The sequence below is a fragment of the Pleurodeles waltl genome, chromosome 7 (genome assembly GCF_031143425.1).
Source record: "Pleurodeles waltl isolate 20211129_DDA chromosome 7, aPleWal1.hap1.20221129, whole genome shotgun sequence".
Taxonomy (NCBI): domain Eukaryota; kingdom Metazoa; phylum Chordata; class Amphibia; order Caudata; family Salamandridae; genus Pleurodeles; species Pleurodeles waltl.
The window spans coordinates 502,280,487-502,297,569 of NC_090446.1; the positions used below are offsets into that span (position 1 = coordinate 502,280,487).

The 17,083-nt window shown below is 44.1% G+C and overlaps 1 protein-coding gene across 1 annotated transcript in view; it reads left to right on the top strand.

Annotated features, from left to right (window-relative positions):
* Positions 1-8,128, top strand: part of LOC138304267 (syntaxin-4-like) — a 291,940-nt gene extending 283,812 nt beyond the window's left edge. The window contains exon 11 of the mRNA XM_069244190.1: positions 1,417-8,128. The gene's annotated coding sequence lies outside the window, so the exon portion shown is untranslated. The remainder of the gene's footprint in view (positions 1-1,416) is intronic.
* Positions 8,129-17,083: the final 8,955 nt, after the last annotated feature.

The following is a 17,083-nucleotide window of genomic DNA, read 5'->3' on the forward strand; positions in this document are numbered from 1 at the left end:
ACATTTCCTCCTCACCTAACTTTCCACCCAAGACTGAGCAACTGTCAGCCCTTCATTCCACCATCCTGCTGCACCGCCCTTCTGCTGGCAAGGAGTGATGTTTGTGCTACTTCTTCGTACTGGAGAACGGAGACCTCAGGTGCATTGTGGTAAAATTCTCTGGATTCAGTCTAGTGCCAGGGGATGCTCTGAAGATGGGGAATTTGTGGTTAGATATTTGGATATAGTGTCTACGAAAATATGCGATACTAAAGGTAAGTAACTTGTGATTTAAGTTCAGCCAAGTTCCAAAAAGAAAAGCCATGGTTTCATTGTTCTTTGTGTCATTTCAGGTTTGTTAGTGGCTGTGTTTAGGTGCAGTGAAAGCTTGGGCATCATGCATCCCTCCTAACAGCCCAGTGTGTCTTATTTACTACTATTTGCATTTTCCATCCATTCACCGCACAAATTATTTTGCCACCGTGTATCCTGCCTTGTAACACCTTTAAGCAGACATTCTTTATCTTGGAGAAGTTGTAGGTCTGCAGGGTGCATAGTGGACAGTTTGGCGGTTAGAGGACATCGCCCTGCTCATTAATACTATTTTGAAGAAGAAAGACTGACTTGCTTTTGAGGGAGCAGGACACCGGGGACACTTAAACGAAACACATATTACATTTCCAAATAATCCGTTTTAAGAGAGAGGATTTCATTACATTCCTGTAGTAAGAGGCTTTTGGATGTAAGCAGGTAAGCTTGTCTAATTTGATTAGTGGACCTACTGTAGATAGATTTCTGCAACCTTCAGGTCTTAGGTCTCAATTTAAGAGAAAACAAGATGATTGGTAGAGTACTTAAATTGACACCAGCCACTAGCAATTGCTCTGACGTTCCCCCAAACGTATTTTTGCCCGCTGTCCAACTTCAGAGAAGATGCAGATCACCATTGTTCCTGCCCCTCCAGGAACCATCAGCCTGAGCTACCAGGCAGTACCCCCTCTGAGAACAGAAGCACTGGATTTCAGTTTGGGGTTTTACCTGGAGGGCAAAGTTGGCTCATCCTTTCTTCTTTCTGAGGTTGTTAAAATGTGGGAAGTTGCATTGGTCATTGTTAACGCTTTGGTATGACTGACAAGTTATACGCCTCACCCACTCTACGTGCTGTAAATTAAGATCTTCCTTATGTTTTGAGCCCAGAGTACTGGAGGTGTCACGGTTGTCTTGACTGTCAGGTGGTAGTGAATAAAAAAATACAGTGTTTCTTGTCTCCTGTATGAGAGGATATTGTGAAATGATGGGTGTTTTTGTGATTTTGCCTTTGGTTAAAAGGTAAAGTGTTCCTCATGTCTACCAGAAGTAAGCAGATGCTGTGTTTTAAGTCATCTGTTATTCCTGTGCTTCCTAAACGTGGTGTTTAGGCTATCTTTTCTCTTTCAGCTGCGATGGCGTCAGCCGGTCTTCCATGCACATCGGAGATCTCTTTTATCTGTGGCAAGTGAGACCGCCAAAGCCCACGAACCACATAAATTGAGTGGGCATTCGGGAAGGAGGCTTTCAACGCTGCAGAGGATCGCTCGTGGGATGCCCTCCCTCTGCCACCATTTTCCTCTTTCAGTAAACTGCCGAAACAGCTGCGGATGCTACCCCACGCTTCTCACACCAGAAAAAGTTGGACAGTGCAGCGTCTGGTGCTTTGGACAATTTGTGGCACGGTTTACTTTTTTTTTTTTTTTTCTTTTTCTTTCTAGTTAGTTGTTGCAGCTGACTGTATCAGATCTCACAAAGGGAGATGTTCTGTGTGCACGTGTGGTAACCTGACCCAAGCTCTGTCCTGTAAAATGACACTATATTGCCTTTGATGTTCTTATACATTACTTATTCGCCATTGTCAACAGGCTGCCCATGCTTTGGAGGCACTGGTACCATTGACAATAGACGCCCCTCCTCAGCATGTTTTCGAATGGAAGCAAGTTACCCCTCCTTGGACAGCCTGAGTGCAATCGCCGAACTCTTTTAAACAGTCCAGGATGCTGCAGGTTTGAAGGCAGTATGACGAGCACTGATTTTAACATATTGTGGAAGGAGGGACCCGCAGGTGTCTGATGCTCTGATCCAGTTTATGCTACGCTTGTTGAGATAAGCGACTCAAGGAAGCAAAGATCCTTTATAGGTCCTACAGTTTGGGTTCATCAAACCCTCATCTTTAGAATGTCTTCCTGTATTTCCCTACATGGCCCAGTGGAAAGTATACTGTGCAAACAGCTATCTATAGAAGCCTGCGCTGGGTTGAGCTGTTCTATATCCCCATAGCAAGACCGTGGGATTGGTGCATTGAGATGTGAGCTGCCCTCTGGAGTCTGCCAGGCAGATTGTCTTTAATCCCACCACGACCGTTCCTGATCAACATGATGGTACTGAAAGGGGTCTCTGTGCCTGTAATTGAGGGCAGTGAGGGATGGGGCTAATGAAAGGAGGTGCTTTCTTGTTATATTTTTTGGGTGAGTTTAAATGTTACTTACTCTTACCTATTCTTGTTTCTTTTTCCCAGCGTTTCTCTATTTCAGCTTTATTCTTTCACTCTTAACATTTTTTTCTTTCTTTCTCACTTCTAATGACACCTCACCACTCTATTAGAATCTGCACATGGTTATATTTTAAATGGTCAATATTCTTAAATCAAATTTTGAAGAAAGCTGGTGAATGTCTCCCCCTTTGGGACTGCAGCTGCCCCCTTTTAGATTGTCCTAAATCACATAGAGCTCCTCTTATACCTCCTAATAATACATTTTTTAAGTTGCTACATTAATTTGCTACTTTTGATCCATCACTTTACCATGATTAGATCTGCTTGAGGATTCATAGCCTTTATAGTGATGTCCAGGGGTCGAGTTGATCTAGGGTTACTTTTTCAAACCAAATATATATTTTTTTTTTAAAAATTAAAAAACGTTATTTTCTGTCCATTCTTAAATGTATTGCACCACAGTACCAAACAGTAAGCGCATTTAAGGCCGAGACTCTGAAAAGCATCAACAGTAGTCCTACACGTCGGTAGACCTTTTCCATGTCATTTTCAGATGCTAATGAGGGCGACCCATGAGTGCGTGCTTTACGTCACTTTACTGAGATTGCTTCCGGTCAATCTATGGTTAAGGTGCTGCATACATAGCCCGCAACTGAGGGCATTTATCTAGCCTTGTGTGTGTAAGAACCCACCATATACCAAAGTTGTCCCTTGGGTGAGACTACCACTAGTTTTTGTAACTAGGTAATGCAGAGGTCAGTAGGCACTGGTTATAGCGGTGTTCTGTGAAGATATTGGCCAGTTTATGAGATTGCTCAGTTTTAATGCCATAACAATAATTTACATCATAAGTAGCTTGGCACAGAGGAAATGGAAATAACCTGTCCAACACTGATTTCTTCATCTCACGGCTGTTAGTGCATGTTAACATACCTAGAAATTGGTGTTATCGGAAAAATTGTGTGAAGCCGGGACAGATTCCCAGGTGGGGTTCAGATGAGTAGCCTATAGGTTTATGTAGACTGTTCATTCTGCATGATTGTACAGACTTTCCAGGACTGGAGTGTAAAGACAAAACTGCCAACTTAAATATAAAATTTGCAGTGTGTGAGGTTGCGTGGCGTTGGAGAGGCGAGCTTTATGCTGAGAGCTACCTTTGAGGCACGTCTGCCCCCGTGCCCTGCCCTATTGGCTTCCTTCCTCCTCCTATAAAACAAAAAACACATAGTTTGCTGGGCTCCAGTCGATATTCTCTTAATGGACATCGGCAGCTTGCAGCCTTTAAAGCGGAGCTGTAAATGCACATATTCAGTGGTTTCCAGCGCCTGTCGCCTGCCCCCGTGTGATTTTGGCTCCTCACCGGATGACTGTGTGAAGAGTGCCAAACTGGTGTGACGCACGGAGGCAGCGTGTGAGTTGGCAGGTCTGTAAAGACATGTGCTCTTCCTCTCAGAAAAGGGCTTTTGAACATCTCGACAACTGCCGTCTGACAACCTTCCATCATTTGGAGCCCCTCTGCTAAGGCAATTTAAAATTCCTCTGACAACTCCTGTCTAAACACCAGGTTATATCCGAAGTCCCAGCTGCACTAGAACCTCCAGTTAACACTTCCCTTTCTCTTCAGCATCTGCTTAACACCCTGCCCTTGAAGAAGGAAAGACAATTTAAAAAAGGCCCAAAGGATCGTCCTGTTTGTAAGATATCAACAACAACCAGATTTCATTGTCCTTTTGTTGGCTGCCTCCAGATATAGGATGTTAACAAAATCAATCTGGTTTTGAGAAAAATGTGTACCGTGAGCACACTTTCGGTAAGAGCACTGGATTTTAAAGCCTTGCTTGGCCATCGTGGCTAATTCCTTTCAGGTTCCATTTAGGATCCTGGACAAAAGAAGTTAGGAATCTCATGCTGGACGAACAATCGGTAGCCTAACAAATCGTTGCTGGTAGACTATCTTTCTGATCTGGTTTCGAAAAATGTAGAGCAGTGAAGAGAAGAATATGCTGGGGTTCTAACTTGGCGCAGAGACCAAGGGCTCGGCAGATGGTTTTAGTTTAGATTAGCTGTCAACCCCCAGACTGATATGGAAAACAGAGTTATTTACTTCGGACATCATACAACATGCACTATCCGTACCAACGACAACGGCCAGAGTTTCCTTACTTAGGTAGGTGCGCTTTGTACCCCCATGCACTGGGGAAACACACGGGTGAGCGGATTCCCAGTGACCTAGTTCCTTTCTGCTCACAGCAGTGCGTCCAGTGTTCAATTGTATTCCAGTCTAGAAAGATGTGAAGAGCAGTTTACACCCCTTTTATCAAACCAGCCCTACAAAAAGTTCTCAGGGCCAAGATTTTCTTGTTTTAAAAGGGTCTTTCCCAGGCACCTCCTGGAGCCAAATGTCAAGCCATCAAGTACCAAGGGCCCCTTTATTAATTGGTGATTTACAAAAACCAACTAAAAGGAGAAGCTCACGGCGCCGGTACTCCATGAGAATAGGGTATCGGTTAATGATTATAAAGAATGCATGTTTTATAGTTCGTGTTCCCGGTCTCTAAATTGAAAAGGCCGTTTTCTGTTCGGGGTTCTTGCTTTCTCAATTAATCATCTGTACCAGTATACACACAGTCTCTCCTATGAATGATATATATATCTAAAATAATGTCTGTTACTTACAAAAATGTCACAACACTTTCCTGCCACAAATAGGCTAGTTTAATATACCGGTTCCTTTTGCTAAACCAGGGCGATTTCATTGTTGTCTGCGAAGCCAATTATTGCCTGTTTCCAGGTGAGTAAAAACATCATCAAACGTCTTGACATAACATATTCTTCTATGAGGAGTGTTGCTTGGTGGTGCTCAGTGTAGAGGTTTTTCTGAATTTCTCTCTCTCCCCTACTTTTAAGATAGCTGTAAGTACTGTTTTAGAACCTGTAATCCCTGTTCATCACTTAGACATTTAGTAACGTTCAAGCTCTTTCTGTTTATCATCCATGATCCTTTTGTCATAGGGTCATAGGGACAATGTTCTTGGGGACCTGCGTTTCTTTCCTTTTGGCGGACATATCTTGTATTTTCACAAGGAACAGTCAGTGGTCCTACCATTGGGATACACATGAATCGAAAAGGACACACATATTACTTGTTTTCAAAAACACTTCTTGCAACCAGTAATGATCTGCAGCACTGGGTTTGGCTGTAGCCAGTTGGCCCATTTATTGATGGCTTGATCTGAACAAATTAACATTTTGCTTTGAATAAATAATCCTGTTTGGCAATATCCCAACTGGAGAAGCATTGGCTCTATGACCTGGAAATTAGTTTCCCTATTTTGTCGGGCTTATTGCCTTCCTTCAGATTCACTGCGCAACGATCTTGCTTGCTATTCAGTTGTCTTATCATTCCTTCGTCAGTATCAACATGTGGAAAGCAGCAGCTTGGTACTGCTTTAAGGTCGGAACTATAGAGCCCATAATCAGAGGGGAAAAAACTTGATCATAGTTCTCACCAATCTATAGATCTATTGATAGCTGACCCTCTCTGCTGCCACTGCGTCTAGCTGAGATTTTTGGTCTCCCAAAACATTGCTGCAATTTAGAACCGAGACGCCTGCATTGACCAAGGTAGAAGTCTGAGCTTCAGCTGTAAGAGTGCAGAGACCCTGCTTTATTTGAATACGCTCTGATTGCAAACTAAAACTCATAGAAAAATGCTATTGATTTTGATTGAAAACAATTTGGGATCTTCTCGTCCAACTGGGACTGTTTTAAAGGTCATGCAATTTATAACAATTAATCCCATTTAAAAGTGCATGTTAGTAATGTTAGTAATGTTTCTTCTTACCACAAACTACCTCCTACAGTTGACACTAAACACTTCTTGGTGACTGTTTTGTTAATGAGCAGACTTTTTACGGTTAAAGAGACATGGCAGCGGTGTAAATGACAGGTTTTGTTTTTATTTTATGGATTTAGACTTTATTTGCCTGCACCTGAATGTGGTGTTTTCTATAACAAGCTTTAGCAAGGAGTTAGGTATAGAGGAAGGGGGGTGAATTCTCATGTACGTCTGCTCCACAAAGCCCTCAGTACCATCCATTAATCTGGGCCCTTGCGTCGTGCTATTGTATCTGTTTTGCCTTACAGCACATGCCTGTTGCTTCGTCTTGCGATACTAGTGATGCAAAGGATGGCCCGGGCTTGGTGCTCTGTGATGCATCTTCCGAGCTCAAACACCAATGGACTAATCATAAGGACAGAGCAGAGCAGATCAGTTTAGAGTTTATGCGATGCAGCCAGGTGCACTGGAAAATGCCTCCGTACTCTGCTCATCATAGTTTCAGGAATGTGACCGCTTGCCTCCCTGAGCTCTCGAACGCTTATTGGGTGTATTACTGTGTCCTGGGCTGGTCATAAAACCCAGAGCAGGCAATAAGCAGGCAAAGCTCCCTGTGCAATAGTGATCGGAATATTATTCAGTACATAGATTTCCCATTTACAATCTGACATTAATGTGTCCCTTTCAGAGTGTGAGGGAAAGGGTCGTTAGGTGTGACAGTTGTGCCATCGCCTTGGTCTGTGCACCTGCCTCCTTTGTTCTATTGTGTGTGGGGTTTTTGTCCTTTTCCTCTCTTATTCTTTCACTGTACGCTGGGCAGTGCAGCTTGTTGTTTTCTGTTTGGCGCAGCACGCTAGGCTTTCCTAGAGATAATTGTGCACTCTTACACATTGTGGTGAACCGAGAGAGCCATGGCTGCTCAAAGTATAAAGAAATATTGAGGGTGTTCGCTATCAGCATTTGTCTGCTGGTCTTTATTAGGTCTTTTCCCACAAACACACCCTTGCCTAACTTTTAGCATCACAGAGGCTGCTTACTGACAGATCATCGAACACCGTCCACCATGAGGTTGTGTTTGTGAGAGGAGTGACACATGGGGGTGCTGGCTTGCCACAGAGGCAGCCCCTGATGCTACGTGGCTTCCCTCTCAGTACATGACCTGAGAATACACATCCTTTGTCAGCTTTCTCTATATGCAACATTTTGTAAAGTGTTATAATAATGCTGTGTATATTATAATGCCTTCAGAAGAAAGTGGTATATAGTCAGTCACCCCTTTCCATGTTGTCGAAAAGTGGGGAAACCACCCCTGCCAGGCTTCATTCGTACAGAGGGATACCCCATCTGTGACATTCTGCCCACCTTCCTATTTATCTACAATAGAAAGATGGGTCTTGCTGCGCTGCCTTAATGTTTGTAGGTCATAGCAGGAGAGCAGGGCTACCGTAGACCTCCCAGAGAATGGATCCTAGGGTGCTCGATTTATGCCCTCTGCTTTTGTATTTCGTCACTTCTTGTGTAGGCTCGAGAGGCTTCTCTGCCATTGTTCAGAATTTACATCAGCCAGTGTGGAGCAACTTAAAAATGTGGATTGAAGATAGTAACATTGTGCCTGCATAGGTCCTGCTGGATGTAGATTTGTTCCTCATGGATCAGGTGCTTTTCTGGTAATACATACTGCCCTTGCAATCCTGCACAGATCATGTACTCTCAAGCCTTTTGTGGGATGAATTGCGTTTTCTTAACCCAATGCATATGGAATGTTATTAAAAAAAAATATGACTGGAGTTTTTTGCAGTGAAGTCTCACCCCTTACTCTGAACTATATCTACATTGCTTAAACACCAAAATTATACAAAGAAGTAAACATGGGTGTACCACATAAGCTTTTGATATCTGCGTGACAGCATTAGAAATAATGATGACCTGTACTCTAGAAATCACAATGCTGCAATATCAAGACAAGCATTACTCCCAATCAAAGTCAATACATCGAGGTGGCAAATGGCTCCGAGGATCCCTCAATGGACACATCTGTTGCCTATGTTTGCCTTTCCTTTGGTAGTGTCATTATCCTCTATCTTTTTCATTCACATGTTACTGATGTATTCTATAGTAATGTCTTCTAACTTACTAAGATACTTCCCAAATATTGATCATCTACCTCCAGCTGCTGCACAGATTGTAGTCATGATTAGCTCTTGACAACTGTGAATGGCCTCTTTTGGCTGGCCTTCCTACTTTGTACTGCCCACTTGTTATGGATAGATCGTCCAGCAGACACTTCACCTTATGAATATTCTCCATCTGTTGGTTCAGTGAATTTGACTAGGTCAAATGACCTCATCAGGTCTCTGAACTTGAACGCTATCAACAACGTTACAAAAAAATGTCTTTTTCGGATCCATACAACATTTGAATATGGTGTCCAGGATCAGACTGCACCCCTTTTTTGTGAGTGTTGCTCTCTGAAGGATCCAAGGGCAATGGAGAGTGTAAGGCAAAGCTATTCTTGGCAAGAACTCTCCAAAGTGGGATCTTTTTCCCCAGGTATTCTTCCATGAAAAACAAAAATAGAAGTGGAAATATTGTTCTTGCTTCAACAAACGGTCCAACTCCATGTACTGTTTGGCGACCAGGCAACTCTATTTCCTAATGCTGACCTCACCCTCTGGGTACCACAAAGTTGAACCTGATCATTCTGGTTTCCTGATTTCAGTGGCCCCCAACCCAAGTCGGCAGAGCATCTCCAAGTGGCAAATGAAAAGGTTTCTGCATATTTCGACGAATAATCTCTGTCACAGCACCTCCTGAGGCCCCAGGGATTCACCTGGATGGAACAACTTTTTGTAACAGATTCATACACATTGGACCTGCCCAGTAGAGAAAATGAGCACCCAGGGTAAGAAGATTTAGTTTCTGGCAATCCCTTCCCTCTTTACAATAGAGAAATTGGCCTTTGCCATGATACGCAAAATGCAAGTGGTATGTATATAACATTTGTTTTTATATCCCAAACCTACCTAAAGGCAGTAGAGAGCTGTACAGGGTCAAAGCAAGCATAAAGTCAATGATTCATTGGAGAGGTAGTTGGGTTGTGGACGGTTAATGCAGTGTGATGTAGTGTTCTTTAAACAGATAAGTCTTCAACTCTTTCCTAAATCGGTGCTATGTTTGGAGTAGTCCTCATGTATATTGGGATATTGTTCCAGATCCTTGGTGGCCGACTGCCTTGCTTTTTCTTTTTTTTCTTTTATTTTTTTTATTTTTTAGGCTCTTTCCTTCAAACATGGTAAAATAGGCCTACACTGAATTGGCACAGTTAACTTACCTATAAATCCCAAGTAAATCGTAAAGAATGTACCTAGATCCTGTAAATTTAAATGCTACTAGTGGGCCTTCAGCACTCACCGTACCACCCACTAAAATAGCCTTAAAAACAAATTATCTCAGGCCTGCTTCTGCAGCCTGTGGAGCATTTTTAAACTGCCATTTCAACCTAAATCTTCCTTTTCATACTTATAAGTCACCCTTACAGTAGGCCCTAAAGGCTCATACAGCAAGGTGCTTTGTATTCAAAACGTAGGATGTGTGTATTTAAACTTCTCATGTCTTAGCAGTGAAAACCTCCTCAAGTCGTTTTCCACTGTTGCAAGGCCTGTCTCTCCCATTGACTAACTCTGAGTTACCTTGTTACATTTAATTAATTACTAACTGTGGATTGGGACCATGTAGAGATGTAATGTTTACACTCAAATTAATTGTAATTTGAAATCCTCTTTAATGGTGAAGACTTGTTAAAAATCACAATTCTAAAAATGCTACTTTTAGAAAGTTGGCATTTTCCTGTCCCAACCAACTGTGCCTTCTGCCAGTGTCTTCGGTCACATGACTGTGAACGGCTCTGCTGTTTGGGTTTCTATATTTATTCAAGGGGGCTTAGGTGTGGACATGATGGGCAAGCCAGACAGGATAACTGGGGAGGAACTGTGCCTAGCCCCACTTAGACTTCAAAGAATCCTGACTCCACACCTGCCTGCCTGTTGTCACCTGCAGACAGTTTGGGGCCTTGGCAGGGGAATCACTGTCCAGAAGAGAAAGCGAGAGAGAAAGAGTGAAAAAGAAAGAAAGAGAAAGGTAGGTCAGGCAGTTCCCCCCGCTCAAAGGCTGGCACCAGGTATAAATATTGGACTTCTAGGCCAAGTCAATTTGCTGACCTGTGTGAGCTACAGGAAACAACAAACTTCACATATCTCTTTGCACCTGCCGACGTGCTGCAACTGGACCTGCCTGAGCCCTTCTGCTGGAGTGGGTCCACATGTTTTTCAGAAGATGTACAAGTTGCATTAATGAGTATGCTTTTTGATGGTGAGTAGCTCTTCATAAAGATGGCCTGTCCACCTTGGAATATTTTACTAATAGTTGCACTATGGTATGCTTGGAGGGCAGTGCCTCCACAGGAGAACAGTCCCACCAGCAGTACTATTGCTTCCAGATTCTCCAGGGGGACTTCCTTTGTGGGAGTGTCTACGTTTCCTGTTTAATGCTCATTTAAGGGCTGGTGTTCACCTAACGGACAGTAACACCACCAGTATCAGCAGTTTCTCTCCTCCTCCCCTTCCCTCAAATCTTCTGTTGGATTTGTCACCTCTAAACCTCTTTGACTCCTCTCTATGGAAGTAGGGAAATCTCCCGCTTCACTGCTGGGAGGTGATCTTGATGGATTGCTGGGTTCTCCATCATATATACAAGGGTTTCAAACCCTCCTGCTGTTCCTTATCTCTCCCCTAACTACAAGTCCAGTTCTTCAAGGCCTCCACCTGCTGGTCTTGCATTGGTGCTGCACATCAGATGCTGTATGACAGCTCTTCACTGAGACAGTAGGGGTCCCAGACTTGGGAGAGCCTCTTGGTTTTGGTGCAGATTTTCCACCCTGTTCTCCTGGATGTCTATTGACAGATGCACCCCTCTAACTTCAAAGAGGATTGTCCTTTCTGTTTTTCACAATCATATGTCACAATTGTTATGGATGCCTCCCCATTGGGCTGGGCCACTCATATGAGTGAGATGATTTTGTAAGCCCTTTATTCCTCGTCAATGCAACAAAAGACACACCACTGGGCTTGAAGTTGTGTGGTGTCTGACCTACTCTGGTGGCATCTCTCTCTTTAATCTCAGTGAGGTCCACTGAAGTCCTGTCAGACAGTGCATCAACTGCGCTTTTCATCAGCAGAGTCGTTTGGGGCCCCTTTATTGGGAGGCCTTAGGTTTGTGGCAGTGAGCACTGCAGCTGGTGTGTTCACAGTAGCAGCACACCTTTGCAGGAAACCCTCAACATAGGTGCAGACACAGAGTTGCCTCTCATTAGAGGACTACCCTTTTCTTTTTTGGAATTTGTTTTTATCTAAATTTCAATATAGCAATAACATTGTACCATCGACAAACTTGAATGCGTAGGCCTCCAACAATTACACCCCCCCGCACCCGTCCAACCAAAGACATTCCAGCTCAGGAGTATTCCCATAGGACAAACTCGGTGATTACACAGCAAATGGACGGGTGATTGCTTTGAGTAATCTCCCATGTAACATAAACCAAGCAATGGTTAGTCCTGGATTCCTATTGTGACGTCATGCCCAGGTTCTTCAGCTTCCTCTAGCATTGTCATGGTCCCCTTTCATGTCTGTAGGTCTTCCTCGACATGATGGTCCCTTCTAACCTGCTGCAACCGTATTTTTTCTGCCGCAGCCTATTCCCTCACATCTTTAGGCCAACCATGTGCGCTGAATCTCCCTGTGTTCATCCAAGTGATAGCCACCCTGTGTTTGGCCAGAAATAGAGCCACCTGAATGAATTTCCATTCCATTTTCTTACCCTTCTTTTTTTTATGTCCCCAAAGAGGCACATGACCGGAGTATGCTAGAGAGCCACACCCCCTGTATGCCTCAGACTCCGGACTATAAAGTCCCAGAAAGTTTGTACTAAGGATTAACCCTAGGCCAAATGCAGGATGGCTGTCATTCTAAGTAGTCAATTATATGTAGAAATACTGGAGTAACGTATGTGCAGTGTATATAACTGAAATGTATTCATTTAAATCGAGCTTTACACGTCCCTTGTCTGAGCAGTGCACATATCGCCTTCCCCTGTGTCAACTGTAGGAGTATGTTTAGTTCGCCTTCCCAAGCTGCCCCTGCCTTAAAGTCAGCCCTGTGTGTGTCTGCCGGCATGGCACTATAAATGTGAGATATTATGTGTCTGCCACCCCCATATGCCAGGAGTGTCCTAAACAGTGCCGATCAGGCAGGGGCTTCGAGATATGTGGGCCGTATTTCTCGTACTATATTGACTATATTGGCATATATTAGGAATTGTCCCTGACTCAACCTAGAGGCCTCCAGTGCTGCCTCAAATGTTCTAAAGGTCTCGCAGGGATAGAGATTTGCGAGTGTCACACAACCTTCCTCTTTCCAAGTTCTAACGTCTTTTGTAGTGGTCAGGTGTTGAAACGCCAGAAGATCCCAGAACTCCAACTCCTGTGCAAATGGGGCCCGTTTTAAAACCACCTTCACAACCCACTCCCAAAGTGCTGCTGTATGTTTTATTATGTATGCTAGTGTGGGAACCTCCCTTCCCCCTGCATGGAATAGCTGCAATAGTGTATTGTAGCAAGAATTGTCTTTAAGTAGAGTCTTCTCCCAGTTGTCTCCCTCCGCTAACCAAAGTGCCGCGTGTTGCAACTGTGAGGCTAGGTAATAAAACTTTAAGTTGGGGCATGCCAATCCATATATATATATATATATATATCTATCTATCTATCTAGGCAAGAATACCATCTTTGCCACTGCAACTCGTCCCATTCTCGACAATGGGAGGGTATTCCAGAAATGCAGAGACCTTTCTTGGCCCAGAATTATCCTTTCTGTATTGTGTTAGTTTCGCTGCCTGACCGTGTGGGCCACCAGTATTCCGAGATATCAGAAGTGGTTGGTTTCCCATTGTAAGTGCAAATCCGCCCATGTATCAGGCGGAAGTCCAGCTAGGCACCCCAGTGGGAATTTCAGCAATTTATTCACATTAATACTTAGGCCAAATAAGTGCTAAAACATTTCCAGCTCTCTTGTCAATATGGGAAGGGAGGACCTTGGCTCTGTCAGGTAGAATAGCATATCATTCGCATACAGCGATATCAGGTAGCTCCCCCCAACTCAAATGCCCCATTGCACCATGCCACGTCGAATTCACTGCACGAATGGCTCTATGGCCATAGCGAAGAGCAGTGGTGATAATGGGCACTCCTGGTGTGTGCCCCTCCTTATCTGGAGCAATTTGGAGCACAGTCCACCCATTCTGACCCTGGCCGTGGTTTCCATGTAGAGAATTCTGACCCACTCTTGGAATTGTGGTCCAATCCCTATGTCTGTCCACACCGCTAGAAGATAATTCTAATTCAGTCTATCAGATGCCGAGACCTGTGCCAATTCTTCATCCCCGTCAGTCTGTGAATATTCATGGTTGTATTCCTTCCAGGTATTAACCCACATTGGGAGGGATAAACCAGCTGGGTCATCTCCGGGCCCAGCTGCTTCTCAAGGATCTTACACAGGATCTTCACGTCAAGGTTAATCATGGTGATAGGGCAATAGAGGACCATTATATTTAGCTTCATCCTGAATTGACAGACATGATCTATTCCAGATTGGTATGTCCATGTGTGAACTTTTTGCAACTGACTGAGCAAGAAGTATTCTCTGTTTTATGCCATACACTTTCCTCCAAGTGATTCTCTGAGGAATATTTTCAGGTTCAACTGATCACAGCTTCTGGTTTATGTGGGAAACTGGCAATTTGTTGCAGTACTCCTCCCCCCCCCCCTTTCACCCCTCTCCTTCCCTCTCCCCCCCCCCCCCCCCCCCCCCCCCACGCGCACACACACACTTATCGCCTGTTTTCTGGATGCAACTTGGACTGGAGTGCATTAGAATCCTGCTAACCAGGGTCCTAGTGCTAGTGTTTTTTCCCTAAAAATTGCAAAGGTAATTGACAACACCTTTAGCTGCCACTATAAGTCCCTAGTAAATGGTAGTTAGGTAGCCAGGGCATGGGTGACTAAGGGTAGGCCCCTGAGGGCAGCATGTAACCAGATGCACCCAGCACTGCCATTGCAGGATGAGTGTCCTGGTGCAATCGTAAAATGCAAAGTCAACATTGCATGCTGCCTGTGTGCTCTGTCCCCTACACACTGCATGCAATATAGATAATTCACACTAAGGAGGGTGCACTATACTGTATGTGAGGGCATAGCTGCATGAGCAATATGCCCCCACTGTGTCCTTGTCAAACATGGGACATAGTGAGTGAACAGAGTAGCCATTTTAAATGCATCTGCTGGACACTGATCAGTAATCCTGGGTTATTTGGTGTCAAACAACTCAGAATGATAAATCAACACTGGTACCAGTGTTGGATTTATTATAAAATCTACCCAGGGGTTACCTTAGAGGTGCACCCTGCAAAAGCTAACTAACCTGGCGTGGTTGCTGGAAGGTCTCAACCAGCCTGCCACTTCCAAACAAAAGTCTGAACCCCTAGGGTGAGAGCTCCTGCTCTGGGATTCAGAGCAAAGCCCTTCCTGGGTGGAGGTGTTAACACTCCCTCGCTCAGGAATGTGCACTGCCCTGCTGGTGAGCTTCAAAGGACTTACCGCCCTTGAAACTGGACCCCCAGGCCTGCAGCAGATGGCAACCCCTGTTGCAAACCTCCATTTGTGGCGGGAGCAAGGGAGGGAAAACCAAATAAAGGACAGGAGGAGTGGCCCCACTTAGCCTGCAGCATCCCCAAGGTGACCTTTCATTCTACTCCCTCTTGGATGGAAGGAAAATAGCCAATCAGGTGTAGGGAAGTGACCTCTGTCCACAGGAAGTGGTCACTTAGTGGGTATAGCCACCCTAAGGTAGATGACCCATTGGTGACTACCAGGTTCCCTCTAGAACACCCATTAAATACAGTATTTAGTGGGCATTCCTAGACCAAGAAATCAGATTTGACGAGCAGAAGATGATCAGCAACAAGAAGATCCAAAGGCACGAGAACTCTGTACCCGCTACACAAAGAATAGGCACCAAACCCTGCCTGCTGCACCCAGGACCCTACAATCACCGCTGAGGAGCTGCTGAACAACTGGAATAACGCTATGGCTCAATGATTTGCTCTGCACCCGGCCTCCCTGTGCCCTGCACTGAAGAACTAGCTATACCCTAAGGGTCTTGCACCCCTTCGGACCTTGACACTCCCAAGGGACCTCCAGGATTCACTTTTAAACTTACCTGTGCAGTGCTTTTCCAAGGGGTCCCCCGCAGTGGCCCTGCACCAGTTCCAGAGACTTTTTCCTGCAGCTCCTGCCGGAACTGGGAGCCGTCCGAACCTCTCCATCTGGTACAGTGTGCCCACCGAGGACTTGGACAAACCTGCAAAAGAACTTGGTAAACCTACAGTGTGATTTTTATATGTATTTTTAAAGGTTATCCTCCATTGAGTCGTAAGATGCGTAACTACACACAAAAATACTATTTTTATTAAACCTCAAAAATTCATACCTCGAAAAGTACTTAACCAATTTTGATGATCTTGGTTTTAAAAATTACATAAAAATCTGAAGTATTTTTATAAATTGATCTCCAGTTATTCCTTTAAGTGTGTGGGTTGCAAGATTGATGCTGTGGGTACAACAAATGCTTTGCACTTCTCCAAGATTGGTCTAACTGCTCAAACAAAGCTACTAGAAACATTAGAGCATTAGGTGGTCTAGTTTCTAATCCTGTAAACAAACATGGTTGTCTGACCCCCTGCACAGTGTACCTAGCTTTGCACACTATATAGACTGCCACCCTTCTACATTTTACGCATTCATTCTGATTAAACTCTTTTCAAATGTCCTGCAGAATGTGCTGGATGATCAAGCACAATTTATTCTGATTGGCCCAGATTGGATGAAAAGTATTTGGTATGTCAACCTATTGAAACTCTGCATTTGGCACCCTACGTCTGTCCTACACACAAGGTAGACCTGTTTCACAGCAGGATGGTTGGGTTCACCATCTCTTCACCCTTTGGCTGCATGCATGGAATTTGAGAGGTGCCAACAAGAGACTTTCTGTTTTCCTCCTGAAATAGTAGATGTCATCTTGGCTACTGATATCCTGCTACAAAATCAGTGTATACAGGCAACTTATCAAAATGTGTTGCTTGGTGCGACTGAGAGTTTGAATCACTTCCAGTGTTATGTCTCAAACGTTCTGCACTTTGTGATAAACCTTACCCAGCAGGTCTTGTAGTCGCAACTGTGAAAAACTGTCTAGCAGCTTTGTTTGCCTTCATGTGTCTTCCTTATCTCACTTTCACATACTGGTACATTTTCTATAATACCTATTAAACATTTTTCCTCCTATGCCATTTATTGTTCCATAGTGGGATTAGAATTTGGAGTTAACCTACCTTATGGCTTCTTCTGTACAGATGGACAGTTGTTTCAGCTGTATTCTTACACTAAAGACTGCAATCCTAATGTAATAACTTTGACCCTTGAATTTAGTGAATTACAGACCATATCTGTCCAGTCACTTTAATGCTTAGTAACCATAGAAGGTGGCTTTTGGCATGTGCTCTTCATTCTTACCAAAAGCTGTCTCTGCCAACTGCATGGCCTCACCATTACTCATGCATCCTTCATTCGTTGTTCTACT